At 42.1% G+C, this 15,075-nt stretch overlaps 1 protein-coding gene across 2 annotated transcripts in view; it reads left to right on the forward strand.

The window, feature by feature from the left end:
* The window catches only part of LOC310870890 (uncharacterized protein), a 172,379-nt gene that overhangs the window by 88,372 nt on the left and 68,932 nt on the right, over positions 1-15,075 (forward strand). The gene's annotated exons all lie outside the window — the stretch shown is intronic.

The following is a 15,075-nucleotide window of genomic DNA, read 5'->3' on the forward strand; positions in this document are numbered from 1 at the left end:
CTTTCCTTCCATGGAGCACCATGTGAGCAACATGGCGGCGCCCTTACGGTCTCCGCGTCCCGTCCTCTTTAGACAGTCCTTGCAGTAGCCTAAACACAACATTGCTAGGCTAGCAAGCTAACGTTGTAACAGGATCGTTGCGGTGTATGCGTGTGTGTGTGCGTGGTATGTGCGTGCGTGCGCGGGGGGATTCTGAATATTAAAATAATAATAGTAGTTTGAGTATGCTGGCCATGATGCATTGAATAATATCTGAATAGAACATTAACTAGAGTTATAAATAAGGAATAGAAACCAAGATGATGTGGTTGACTATCGTCAGAAAGAAATTAAATTGTGGTTGTGCTTTACAACTTTCCTTTTATGTGTAGGCCTAGCTGGTTTATAATCCATAGTTGTATAATAATATTATACATAGTAACTATGGATTATAAACCTAAAATAATAATTATTATTATAATAATTATAGGCATAATATTATTATACATAGTATACTATGGATATAAACCTAAAATAATAATTATTATAATTATAGGCATAATAATAATAAACATTTTAAAAACTATGAAAGTGCATAATACTGCACAGCTTTTATTTGTACAATGTTAAAGGCGCAGTGAAACGGAAATGGTGAACAACATGAAAATGGTGTTTCAACATGAAACACCGGACTGAAGTTTCTGAACCAATCAGAGCGTCGCATCCCTTCATGCGATGGGATGGTAGCTAGGGACGGTAGCTATGCTAGGCGCAACAGCGTGGTGTTGTTTGTTTATAAATCATATGGTCGGCCAGCACAACCAGTTTACTGTTATGTGGCTTATTTCTTCCATATAATGTTTTCAGATACATATTCTAGCGCGATGATTAAGTTGAAAGCAAGTAATACACTGTCTGGATGTTATCTGGAATGGAAATAAAAACGGAGTATTCTGTAATCAGTAGCAGCTGTGATGGACGGACGCGCAAATATGGGAAATTAAACGGGTGAGCTTCATTGTTATTGGCTTTTATCGATGTGTATCTCTACACGTCATCACGCAGCACGTTTTAGTTTTAATAAATAAATAATGCAATCGTTTTTATGGACCTTTGATATAAAAACACACAGAAATGAGAATTTTCAAAAAAAATTGGCATCCATTGTTAGGTATGCCCATATAATGACCACGGATATGGTCTAAAAGTGTGAAAAACGTCTTTTTCATTTCACTGCACCTTTAAACCTTCAGAAATCGCCGCGGTTGCGTGGTATCGAAAATGGTATCGAAATATCAATACTTTTCCAAATATCGTATCGAAGTTGAAAATCCAGTATCGTGACAACAATACTGTGAACATTGTGACAAGAGTTTCACGTTGGGTCCATAATTCTCACAGGACAAACAAAAGATGTCCACTGTATGTCAACTGTGACCAAAGTTTAAATCATCTAGCAGTAGCTACTGCCACCGTTGACTACCGTTCTATTTCACTTGTAGAAGGAGAGCACCCCCCTCCCCAAAAGCAGCTAACGAAAATCGGCTAAAGCTAATGTCAATATGTCCTATACGACATCGTAACATTGGTCAGTTCACCCTGCCACTGACTGTATTTATCAGACTACAATGAGTTTCCTGTGTTATTTTATCTTGGGGTGGTATTTGTTTGACACTATATTGTAAGATTGATGATTGATTGCTAATTGGCTCCAGGGTAGGGAGCATACTAACTGGGTTTGTGTGGGGAACACACCAACTTGATGTTGTATATAGAGACACTTATGTTTAATTATATTATGGAGATCATTTATATTGTGTATTATGTGACTCTAAAATGTATTATGAATGAACTGTGATGTCTCTGGACATTGTGAAGCCACTGGTTAGATTGTGGAATCAATCCTGGGTTGGTTTGGTCCATGGGAGGGGCCTGGCCTTTTTAAGAGGGGGACCTACCACTGCACAGGAGTCAGGAGTCATGTAGGACTGCCCATGCAGGAGAACAGACCTATAGACCGATTCCGTAGCGGGTCTCATGGTCGCAGCCTACGTATTTCCTGTAGGCGGACTCGACATAGCTGCGGGAGTAAAACCCTCACCAGGCGTACCTCTTCCACTACAGTGAACGGCAGAGTGACTGATGTTAGTTTGCCTCAAACTTTACTCCTTTACCTGCTTTTTTACTAACACTAACATTACAAAGATGCCCAGAACATCGAGATGAACCTGTGTAGTTTATGGCTGCTCCAACAGTAGAGGCAACATAAAAAAACTAAAAAAAAACTGAATGTCAAAATATCCACCGTGGTGGCTGAGACCAGAGCCATTGAGTAATGGTTGAGACAAAGCAGTGAAGGGTCCTGAAAGATACATAATTTCAGTCTTACCCAATACCCAATCTTTCTGTTTTATGAACACAAGGCTGCTGTATTTTATACCTCATACTAAGCATTTAAAGTATGAGGTATAAAGTACAGCAGGCCTTGTGTTAATAAAACAGAAAGATTTGGTATTGGGTAAGACATGCGTTATGTATCTTTCACTGCTTTGTCTCAACCATTAGGCTACTCAATGGCTCTGGTCTCCGCCACCGCGGTGGATATTAGACATTCCGTTTTTTTGTTTTTTTTAATGTTGCCACTACTGTTGGAGCAGCCATAAACTACACAGGTTCATCTCGATGTTCTGGGCATCTTTGTAATGTTAGTGTTAGTAAAAAAGCAGGTAAAGGAGTAAAGTTTGAGGCAAACTAACATCAGTCACTCTGCCGTTCACTGTAGTGGAAGAGGTGCGCCTGGTGAGGGTTTTACCCCCGCAGCTACGTTGAGTCCGCCTACACCCTACAGGAAATACGTAGGCTGCGACCATGAGACCCGCTACGGAATCGGTCTATAGACAAATCCACAGAGGGTTGCCTGGGTGCGACCATTACTGAGGTGTACCATTAAGCACAGCAGCACTGATTAGCTACACCTGGCCTACAGACCTCAGTAATGGCCGCGCCCAGGGCACCCCTCTGTGGATTTGTCTATAGAGCCAACCAGGCCAGTGAATGTAAATACTTATTTTGTGTATTTCTTGTAACAACCATTTCATGTGGACACTCAAAAGGTAAATAAAAACGGATTGTTTTTTGCATAGAAAAGACTGCCTGCTATTTTTGCCATTTTGAGCATTTTGGGAGTCTTTTGAGAGCTGGTTCAGTGCCAATTTTGGCCTACACTACCTTCACTCAGACCAGAGTGTGACAAACACCTATCCGTCACCCTTGAACTTGCGACTTACAAATGCTGTCATGGTGGTTTGACGGGAGGTTTCGGTGATGGGTGTAACCCCAGTGTTTTGTGGGGGTAAGTGGGGAACATAGAACCTGGGGAACATGGGTACGCTCTAACCCCAGTGTTTTGAGTTTCTGAAATATATATATATATTCTTTTTGTTTATTTGCAAACATTATGAGCTGTTGACCTTTGCGTTTATTTTCTGTGAACTGTGGATAACTGAGTTTATTTCTGTTGGTTGAATTCTCAATATAATAATTGAAACTATTGTTTATGGTGTTTATTTCTCAATACAAAGGGTTCATACTTTATATGTAAGTCCTGTGTCGGTTTCTCCAGTGGTTAAAAGGGGAAATAATATTTTCTCTGGTAGACTGTAGTCTACCTGTCACCCCTAAAATAACCATTCAACTGCGGAAACTAGTTAGAAGAATACCATTGTATTCTCGTGCCTGCTCGTGCTCGCAACATCAATACAATTTTAATAAGCATCTGATCCTTCAGGTGGGAATATATTCCCTATTTGGACATCATCAATCCAATATTGAGAAGGAAAAAAACAAAACCACACATAATTCTCAGAATAATCTTGCGGGCTGCCTGTTACCGACCCCAGAGAGCACCGACCACCAAACTTTTCGTCTGAAAGTTCCGGTACAACAACAAAATGACACTCGCAACTTCTGAAACCCATTCCCCAGAATTTTTGTTCTAAAAGCTGCACTCCCAGATGTTGTGAAGATGCGTTTTTTTTTCAGAAATTGAAGAAAACCTTATTTTTAAAACGAAGCAACAATAAATAAATGGCCTATCAAATTAAAAATAAATGAATAATGCAACCTGTAGTCTATCAAAATAAATTACGCTACAATAACAACCACAGTTAGACATTTACGTATCCATCAACATTTTATTATCACACAGTGATAATAGTTATCCCCGTTACGTAGTGTAATCCAAAAGAACCATCTCCTTCTCCTGCCGGTGCGGAGTCTGTCATGTAAACTGACATGGTGTGCTGAGTGCGCTCCCAGAGTGAAACACATTCCACATGAGAAAGACAAAGTGGCTTCCACAGGGCATAACGTCATCATAATGATGATGATTGGTCAACATAGGGTAATTACTTTAGGCCTGTCTGTGCATGGGCAGGGCATCAGTATTATATCCATATCATTAGACTGGATATTGTCTGTGATTTTGGATATTGTACTATTGGCCGTGACCCACGGGTTGAGAACCCCTGTAGTAGACTATGACGATATCACTGTGGTTAGTATTTCTTATTGATTTTATAGCCTAGTGATAGTCAGTTCATTTAGTTAAATTAAAGGTATATATTCAGTGATTTCACTAAATTCAACTTATCACTTTTTTTCTTTTTTCCCTCCCTAATGTAGAGTGTGCTGACCATATAAGGAGTTCCTCCCTGTCCCCAGTTAACCCTGGGGTCAAAAAAGCTTTTTGCGGCCCAGGCCGTGGCGTAACGGTCTGGGCACCTGACTGGTAATCCAGTCGCAGTGTGCCGCGGGTTCGACTCCCGAGCCCGACACGGCCTTTACTGCATGTCATCCCCCCATCTCTCTCCCGTTTCCTGTCAGCCTACTGTCTGTCCCTTCAAAAATCAATAAAAGGCGTAAGCCGCAAAAAAATATCTTAAAAAAAAAAGAAAAAAAAGCTTTTTGCCTGGAGGCCACTAGCCCTCATCCAATCAAGAGGGGCCATCCTCCAATCATGATTGAGTGGGGCCGGGAATGGTGCACGTGCTGTTGCATGTCCCCCCCCCACTGTAGAGCGTGTTCATGTGCAGATCTTGTTACTGAGGGGGCCGGGTTTTTTCCAAATCACCCAAATCACTGAATGCTCCTTTAATGATAATAATTAAATGGATAGTTAATTACACTAGTCTTTACCCGTTGTGAGATATTTGCCCCCCCCTTGTGGCCGTGAAGGGTACTGCGCCCGGGTGCGTTTGTAATTGACTAATAAATTAATTAATAATCATTAATGTGTCAAATTGAAAAAAGGGCTTCGTTACGCCCTCCATATGCATATGGTCAATGCCTGTGTGAATTGGTGCATGCAGTAAGGAGTTACGGCACTGTTTCTGACAGACACACGGACACACACACACGGACACACACTCGGTTAATTATAGCATGATGATATTGATGAGATTTAGCCTCAAAACGACTCCCACAATTCCATACAGGTTCATTTTGTTTCATTCCACACTCTCCATGCTTCTAATTAACATTTACTACATTTTGTATTATCTAGAATTTTTATCCCACGATTTTGTAACCCATTGATAACCCCTGTGTCAATTATCTAATGTGATCCTATATATCCTGGGCTCTACACACCCTCCACCGACCTGGGGAGAGCAACGGACTTGACCTCATGCTACGTTCATGCATGAGAACCACTGTGTGGGGGGGATGTGATGTGGGGGCAATTAAGGGCTTGTGGGGGGCCAATAGGGGCTTATGTGGGGGACCAATAAGGGCTTGTGTGGGGTGAAAACCAGGGCTTATTTGGGGGGCAAATAAGGGCTTGGGCAGTTGGGGGTGGCCAATAAGGGCTTGAGTGTGGGGGGCAAATAAGGGCTTGTGTGGGGGGGCAATAATGGCTTATGTGGGGGTGAAAAAGGGCTTTTGTGGGGGCCAATAAGGGCTTGTGTGGGGGGGGGGGAAATAAGGGCTTGTGGGGCCAATAAGGGCTTATGTGGGGGGGCAATAAGTGCCATTGGCCCTTCAAGACGAACATTTGACAAGTAATGATAATTCCACTATCATAATGAATTATCTTTTAATGCGCTGGCTGCCATCAGTCAGTTTTAGTTTCAGACTAATGAAAACATATTGCTTATTTTACTGTCCAATGACATGAAATGGCACAAAGGACGGACTCCACAAAAAGACCACCTCCAAAAATTGGCACGCGCTATATGTGCGCCCACACATGTGCCCTTTTCTGGAGTTTGAGCCCCTGCCCCCTCAGTGCTCTGCACGGCCCTGGACAATTATATTTATTTCCAGTAAAATATTGAAATATATCCATTCAAGCATTCAACCGTACAGGTCGTCGCAACCCACGCCGCACAACCCTTTCCTGCCATGCTACACGTCCTTGCGGTGTCAGGAAGAAGTGTGCCAAGTCGTCTCTTGTTGAGTGCGCTTCTTGGCTGGCTCTTGGAAGGGACAATACTATATGCGATCCTGCAGGTTGATGTCCCCCTCCACCTCACGCCTCCAGGCTGCAGGTCCCCTGAAGCAGTGATGGAGTCTAAGAAGGTTGGTGGGATGTACCTAGGGACATAGCAATTGTTAAATATGTTGTTAAATTAGAGGTTTCATAATATTTTCCCAACAAAACCTTAAAATTTTTTGCTACTGTCATAACAAATAATGCTGTATCCAATACATACATATTTGTAGAGAATATCAACCGGGTGCTCAAAGGAGATAAAAGGTGTATTAAAGGTGTGTAGTGGTTGCTTTTTAGGATCAACGGGAACTATTAAAAAAAAGAGATCTGAGCACTCAACATAGGAAAGGAGTTGAGAGCGGTTTTGAAGGAGTCAAGGGATTCATATGTCTTAATGACTGTTGGTAGGGCGACAAGGGCGTTCTACATTTTGGTGGCATAGGAGTGAAAATAATTTGTGCCGAATCTGGGTTGTACATTTGTAGCCTACTTTGTTGCACTCCCTCTGGTGTTGTGGGCTATATCGTTACACCACTAATATTTAGTCTTATAGTCTTAGTCATCATAGCTTAGTTTTTATTTTGTTTTCGCGAAAGAAAAAAGCTATAGTCAACACACATTTTTCGTCATAGTTTTAGTCGCCGAAATGAACACTGGTTGTCATTAGGAGGGCACCCTTCTTGAAGTCTTTCCTTCTCCATAGACCTATAGAAGACCTGCAATTCGTGCGTGCGTCCATGTGAGCGTAGCATATGTGTCATGTGTGGACTGCTTTACTGCCATTTGTAAGTATTCAGGATACCAATAAAAGTGGCCTACTGCTGTTTGTATGGTCCTGCCTGTGCCAGATCCCCCGGCCGTGTGCCAACTCAGAGGGGCTACGGACCAAAAAGTGCTGCCCAGTGTGGGAGGGCGACGGCTCGACGCTCGACGCTCAAAAAGCTCCTTAAACCCAACAGAAAACCACCAGGCACAGACTGTAAAAGCGGTGCTTAATTTCATGGCAGAAACACGACTGCTATTATAGGAGTTGTAATCTTAGAGTATACTAAGGTTATAATGGACAGAAAGGAGGTTTTTGATGAATTGAACAATGTGGACCCTGTTGTAAACAAGTGTAATGCTTAATTGGGTCGTCCACTCACAGTTGACAGTCTTTGTATTGAGTTTGTGCTTAAAATGTACTGTAAATTCTACAAACTGTTAATAAATATTTCAATCAAAGTATACTCCCGACCAGTGGGAGGCAGCAATGTGCCGGAAGGCATCTAGTCTGCCGGAAATAACTAGTGTCAAATTGTCAACAACTCAACACACAGCTGGGCATGCTTAGGGGCTGGGTATAAATTATCGGGAGCGCCATTATTCACTTTGTAGAGTAGGAGTTCAGAGCAGTCTTGAGTTATCAGACTTGTTCCTTGAGTAGTATTTGTATTTGCGACTTTTTGGAAGTGTAATCATGTCAGTTGTTCGGCGTTGCGCGGTACCATACTGTACATTTCGGAAGCGGAGGGATCAGATTCCTGGTGAACTTAGCGCTTTCAAATTCCCAGTCAACGACCCAGCGCGTTGCAGGGAATGGGTCAGAGCAATCAGGAACCCGAAGTACAACGAGAACACGCCACTCATGGAGCTACAGAATGAGCGTGTGTGTAGTCTGCACTTCCAACCGGAGGAGTTTGAACGGGGCGACATGACGAGGTACCGTCTTATGGGTGGTAGAAAGCCTGGGGCCGTGCTGTCGACCACCGCGGTTCCTTCCATCAACCTGGAGGAACAAGTAGAGGCCGCTGAACCTCCGCCAGCGAAATGGAGTCGCACAGAGGTATTCATATAAAGTTATTTACAGTAATTGTCAATAGTACTGTTTTGATCGAATCGTGGTAGTATTTAGTATAGGCCTACAGTATGAAACATGACTTCATCCGACTACATTGAGAAAACATGGCTATAACATACGGTAGCATAAATGTGGGTCTATAAATTTGGCTGCCACCATGTTAACAGTTTGCAGATTTACAGTACATTTCAAGCACAAACTCAATACAAAGACTGTTAACTGTGAGTGGACGACCCAATTAAGCATTACACTTGTTTACAACAGGGTCCACCATGTTCACTTCAATATAGTCAAAGAATAGAACAGGAATTCATCATAATGGAGGTAAAAAAGGAAAATAAACATACAGTGAGGGAAAAGGGGGGGGGGGGGGAGAGGATTCAGATTTTACGTGTCTCTGACGTCAGTGCCACTCGGATAATCTAAAATTACACAAAAAATAACACCAGGAAAGTGTTCTAAATCTTATAAAGGTCTTTGATATTTATTTATTTTGCTAAAAGGGTGAAGTGTCCCTTTAAGGCCTCACTCACACCTATACATCTATACAACAATGTTGCATGGTAGATGTAAACAAAGGGTAAGTGTCATGGACGCCCCAATGCATTTCCAATGGAAGTCACATGGTTTGACACAACATTTTTGACCTTAGGCCTTAGGCCTGACTCACACCTTCGCAACAGATTGATGTATAGCTGATGCATGACACTTATTGACTGATGCAAGCTCACAATGCATTTCCAATGGGAGTCACATGGTTTGATACAACATTTGTGTTGTATGGGGGAGCAGTCGAAACACAGCCAAAAGCCATACAACACAAATGTGTCAAACCATGTGACTTCCATTGGAAATGCATTGGGGCAAGATGTAAACAAACCCTTTCTTTACATCTAGCATGCATCAATGTTGTATGCTAGATGCGAAGGTGTGATCCAGCCAGGCCTTAGGCTTCACTCACACCTTTCGATCTAGCAAAGGGTAAGTGTCAATGCATTTCCAATGGAAGTCACACGGTTTGACACAACATTTTTGTTGTACGGCTCTCGGCTGTGTTTTGACTGCCCCCCCTCCCCCTCATACAACACAAATGTTATGTCAAACCATGTGACTCCCATTGGAAATGCATTGCGAGCTTGCATCAGTCAATAAGTCTCATGCATCAGCTATACATCAATCTGTTGCGAAGGTGCATGAGTCAGGCCTTAGGCGTCTTACTGGTTATTATTTTGTAATTGCAATTTGGGTGATAATCATTTATATGGTAGAACAAAGAGGATGCGTTATTTTTTTCTTTGGATGAGTTGAATTTAATCAATGAATATTGTAATGTAATATATTGCTTAGCCCTCCAAGCAGAACCCAAATGCTACTGAAGTTTCTGACATTTGTTCGACCCAGTGCATTGGGTCCTGTTCCACGTCGTCCATGCCACCTGATTAAAACATTTACTGGCTCATGTTTACATGTTTACCGCCTCCCCGCGCTCTTTGACGATATTCTTCAGTATGAGGCTTTCTGAATATGTAAAGTATAAGTACCCATACATGCCGCTGCGAATATCTCCTGTGGCGCGGAAGCCGTTAAGTATTTTTAATATATGTTTGCCCGATTTGGAAGCTTGGATTCTTCTTTTCCTTCCTTGTTTATTGACACCTCATTGTACCGCCTATCTGGCTAGCTAGTGGCGCTATAGCTATGACACAGCAGATCAGAGGCAGGAACGTAGCCTCACAAGCCAACCGCACACCGGGAGGCGGTACAATAAACGGTAAACAAACAAGGAGGAATAAAGCGACCAAATCGGTCAAACAAAGATTAAAAATACTTAACGGCTTCCGCGCCACAGGAGATATTCGCAGCTGGATGTATAGCTACTTAAAGTTACCGAATTCAGAATAACTCAAGGAAAATAATGGCGTCACATGCCGCGGGTCCTATTTTAGAGAGAATCTCCACATCCGCATATAGGAATTTCCATACGAAAATACAGTAGTGAGCAGGGACCCAACGTAAAACTCAACAAAATATCAAAAAAGTTTTACGTGGGGTCCCGAAAGGGGCTATATATTGCTGTGCTCTACTACATGGGAGGCACTACAATTATTTCACTTATTAAATTTCAGTTAAAAATGCTGCCCTTGCATGTATTTCATGAATTAACAATTATTTTAACAGACCAGGACTGGATCCACAATTTGACGTATGTGTCAACCATGTTATGGGTTATTTTCTTTTTACCAGGCTTTTGATGTTACTATATGTACATCATGTAAAGAAAAATATATTTGCGCTAAAGAAACAGCATAAAACAGTTTGAGGGAAACACTTCGCCACTATAACAATTAAGGCTTTGCCGCTTTAGCCATTATGCTTTCGTTAGTATGATATCCGTCCATGTAAAAAATATAAATAAACTCGGCAAAAAAAGTTCGGAAACTTAATAGGCCTAATACCAATTGGTATTGTATTTTATATTAGTCACCTTTACAACAAAATATAGATTGTAACTTACAATCTATAATCTATACCTAGTTGTAAAGGTGACTAATCAACAATTACAATGATATAAAATACAATACCAATTCGTATTATTAAAGTGGAGAAATAATGAACTAAAGTTAAGTTTCCGAACCTTTGTTGCTGAGTTTATTTGCATTTGGCGAAACAGTATCTGAGAAGAAGCACGGGGCACCGTGCGCTCATTTCCTACAATACCCACAGTGCATTGCGCGATATCAGCTCCGTGAAGAAGCTTTTGTAGGCAGCCGGCCAGCCGCAGCATTATTAGCAGCATAAATAAGCCTGGGACCGAGGCTACATTAGCAGTAGTAGCAGAGATTTCGTGTGTCGATGTCAAAATGCCTATGTGTTGTGTTGTGCCTGAGTGTGACGACCCCAGGGCCCAGAAAGAAGGAGTCGTCTCCGTCTCGTATCCGTTTCCCTAAGTCGGATAGGCGTGAACTTTGTGCCTTTGTCAGCAGTGGCTGAGAGCTATTAAGAACCCCCGTTACGACGAAAACACAGACCCACATGTACTCCTCCCTCTTTGGGTGTGCACTGTGTGCAGTGACCATTTCACAGCAGATGACTTCAACCGAAATATAATTTGCGAAGTTGATGGACGAGGGCAAACGTAGGAAACCAAAGACATTGGACGACGCGGTTCCGTCAGTATTCCCCCTGTCTGAGGCATCAACATCCCTGCCCCTTTTAAGAAGCACAACAGAGGTATGATTGCCATACTAAAATGTGAAATGTAAAAGCAAAGGCTAGCCACTTTAAAAACAATCCTCGTGAGCCCTGGAAGCTACTAAACAATCAACTATAGTGGTCAGAAGCTGAAAACCAGGTTTTCAAACATAAACATCAAATCGAACGACACTCGTCTAAAATATGGAACTCCCTACCTTTACATATATGGCAATTGTCTTTTCATCAATTCAAGAAGGTTCTAAAATCACTTATCCTAACCACCAAGTACTTCCCATACGGTCTGCTAAATTAACCTGGTGTACTCAATGTTCTCCTATAGCGGTTTTACTGTCTGACTCTGTCTATTGTGCTTTTCTTTTCTTGTTATACAGTACATTTCCGTCCTTTCACTGTTCCCTGTATTTTATCTGTATTCTAATGTTTAAGATATGCATGTTCAATATGATTGTTTTTTCTTTAAACAAACAAAAACAACTATGAATGTATAAACATGCCTGGAGAAGCCACTTGCAAGCCCCTGGAGGGTTTTTAGGCTTTCTCCTTCACATTTCTTATTGACCTTGTGTATCATTTCCGAAATATTTTTGTATGTGAAAATAAACAAACAAACAAACTCTCATCACTGACACTACTTGAACATCTTCTTTACAAACATAGCAACAACTCTGGTTAACAAACTGCCCTCCCACTCTAGGCTCTTTGGTGTAGAGCACATTAAAACCTTCTACAGAAACCTAGGTGTTTGTAAAGACGATTTTAAACTAGTTGTAACAACTGATGAGGTACTTAAGAAATTGAGTGCCCTCCAACCCACAAGCATACTGGCCATCTCTATAGCTCCAATCATCACCCATATAGTAAACCTCTCCATCAAACAGGGACAGGTCCCCCAAGATTTCAAACTGGCCAAAGTAACTTTCCTTCCTTTTTATTTTATTTTTATATTTTTGTTGTTGCTGCGCAGCAGTTGAGGAGAACGCAACTATGCATTCCTTTAAGCAACACAACTTCTGCAGCTGCATCCATATATTTAGAATTTGCATCAATGATCAAATCCCAATAATAAAAAATAAAAATGTATTTTGTAAACCCCGTAATTAACTGATATGGGGCGCACGTTGTTCCGTATTTTAATGTCGGGGTCGGAGAATAAATACAGTATGAATGACGGCAGGATTTATTTGACAACTCTGTCCTGCTTTCTTCACAAGAGCGCTCACTGCTCAGAACAGAGCAGACCTGTGGCTGTCGGTTCACTTTACGGCATGTGTAGTAGAGATGTGAACCTGGGTCGGGGAAGCTCAGAGCTGCAGCCATTGGCTCATGATGCGAGCACACGACCAATGGGACAGATCATTCAGTGTTGCTAAGATACCACCACACACACACACACCCTTGGACGATGGGGTCCACAGCGCTCTGCTCAAAGTTAACTTGCATGTGACGAGCACTGACAGGCACAGCAGTGTCACACAGACAAACACGTACCTAGTTTTGAGTCGCGGGAGGCATGAGTCGATAATCAAGTCGATTTTCAACTTTTTTCAACATCCCTAATATATATACATGCTATGTATATTTATACTACAACAATATCACCATATAAATACATATAATTTTAGCAATAAATATATATTTATAATCCAAAATAACACTCATAACTCATAACACTCATAATTAATCAAACACACATGACCATAGTTGTGACACATCAGTGAGCTGGATGCAATCCTACCTGGAGGGGAGAGAACAGATGGTGGAGGTGAACGGAACACTGTCGTCTCCTACTTGGTCTCACCCACCGAACCCACCTCACCCCTGCCCACTTTGACAGGCTGGAATGGCTTAGTGTCAACGACAGAGTGCAGCATCTTGCAATGGCTCTGGTCCACAAGATTCGATACACCTCCAAGATACTGTACCTGTCTAGATACTGCCGTAATGTTAATGAAGTCCACACCCACAACACCAGAGGGAGTGCAACGAACCATGTACAACCCAGATTCGGCACAAACAAGGGACTAAATTATTTTGGCTCCCATGCCACCAAAATGTGGAATGCCCTACGTCATTAAGACATGTAAATCCCTTGACTCCTTCAAAACCGCCCGAGCCGCCCCGCGTTCAATTCGGTTGAGAAATGACAGTTACCATGTTGGGGTTCACTGTACTGTACTGATACACCTGAAATCATCATATAGGCTACAGTTAATATGTATGTCTGTGTTAGGCTGCACAACAGTAACACTTGGTTTTGAAAACCAACCAAATGCAATTTCCGTGCTCGGATACAGGTAGCCAGCCAGCCAGCCACCCAGGCACACACAAAGCTACTTAAGGAAGTGGTTGCACCACTTACAATTCAACAGTAGGCATGTTATGAGCTACTTTCTGTCATTAAATTCTCTACAGCTAATTATTTTGTGTGGAGTTTGGAAGCACTCGTCGAAGTCACTGAACGGCCCTGCGTACCACCTGTTTTGCATTTGCACATAATGCAGGAGGCAGCAGCGTGACCCGTTAAACAAACAAATATACTCTTCTATATAGCTGAAATCATCATAGAGGAGGTAAAAAAGCATACAGTGAGTTTAACGACGTTTAATACAAGCAGCAGAGTCTAATCTCTGCGCACACACTCCCTGGATGCCAACAATGAACCTCTGCCCCAAATATTCTCCCACGGCCTGTTATAGTGCCACCATGAGGCCGTTTTACACATTTCTGTAGATTACTCGTACACATTGTATCCATACATCACACAATTCGGTATACATATCTCCATAGATCCATGATCAACACGGATCTGCACCATTTCCCATCCTGATTGGCTTCCAAAGCTCACATGATTGCTCCATTTCGAACAAAATGCCACAAATCACAAACACGGTGTGCAATTTCCGTGAAATTATACACGCACATTTCCACTAGGCCGAGGACGACATGCCACTTATTTCCCCCCCAAATCAGCCTCACGGTGGCGCTATAACAGGGCAATTCCTGTTTTTACCTATAACTACATCGATCTGTGTGCAACTTTCTTTGCGCACTCCCTAGAGGCCATGGAAAAAATATTTTCCCTGCATCCCTCTACATCTGCCGGTTTTAATGCCACCATGATTTCTACGAAACACATTGTTTATATTAATCGCACAGATTTCATCCAAATCTCACGCAAATCAGTACACATGATCTCTCTAGTCAATCATGTGATCAAGACAAGTCTGTTGGATTTCCCAGATTCTGCACTGATTGGCTAAGATTGCCTTCCAAAAGTTTTCAGGAGTGGCCCGTTTCGTACAAAAATGTTGCAACGCAGTGCCCGAGTGCAAGTGAAACTGCACGCATATTCCCACTAGGCTGAGGAAGCAATGCCACTTGACATTTTTCAAATTGGCCTCATGGTGGTGCTATAACAGGCCGAGACAAATCTTTACATCTGCATAAAACTGTCTGCCAAACATCACACACACTCCTATTCTCCTGGTGGAGACCTGTGACCAGAAATCCACTTCTTGTAGTTCTTTGGGGTTCTACCACATAGCAT

The sequence above is a fragment of the Protomyctophum parallelum genome (genome assembly GCF_964188405.1).
Source record: "Protomyctophum parallelum genome assembly, chromosome: 1".
NCBI lineage: Eukaryota > Metazoa > Chordata > Actinopteri > Myctophiformes > Myctophidae > Protomyctophum > Protomyctophum parallelum.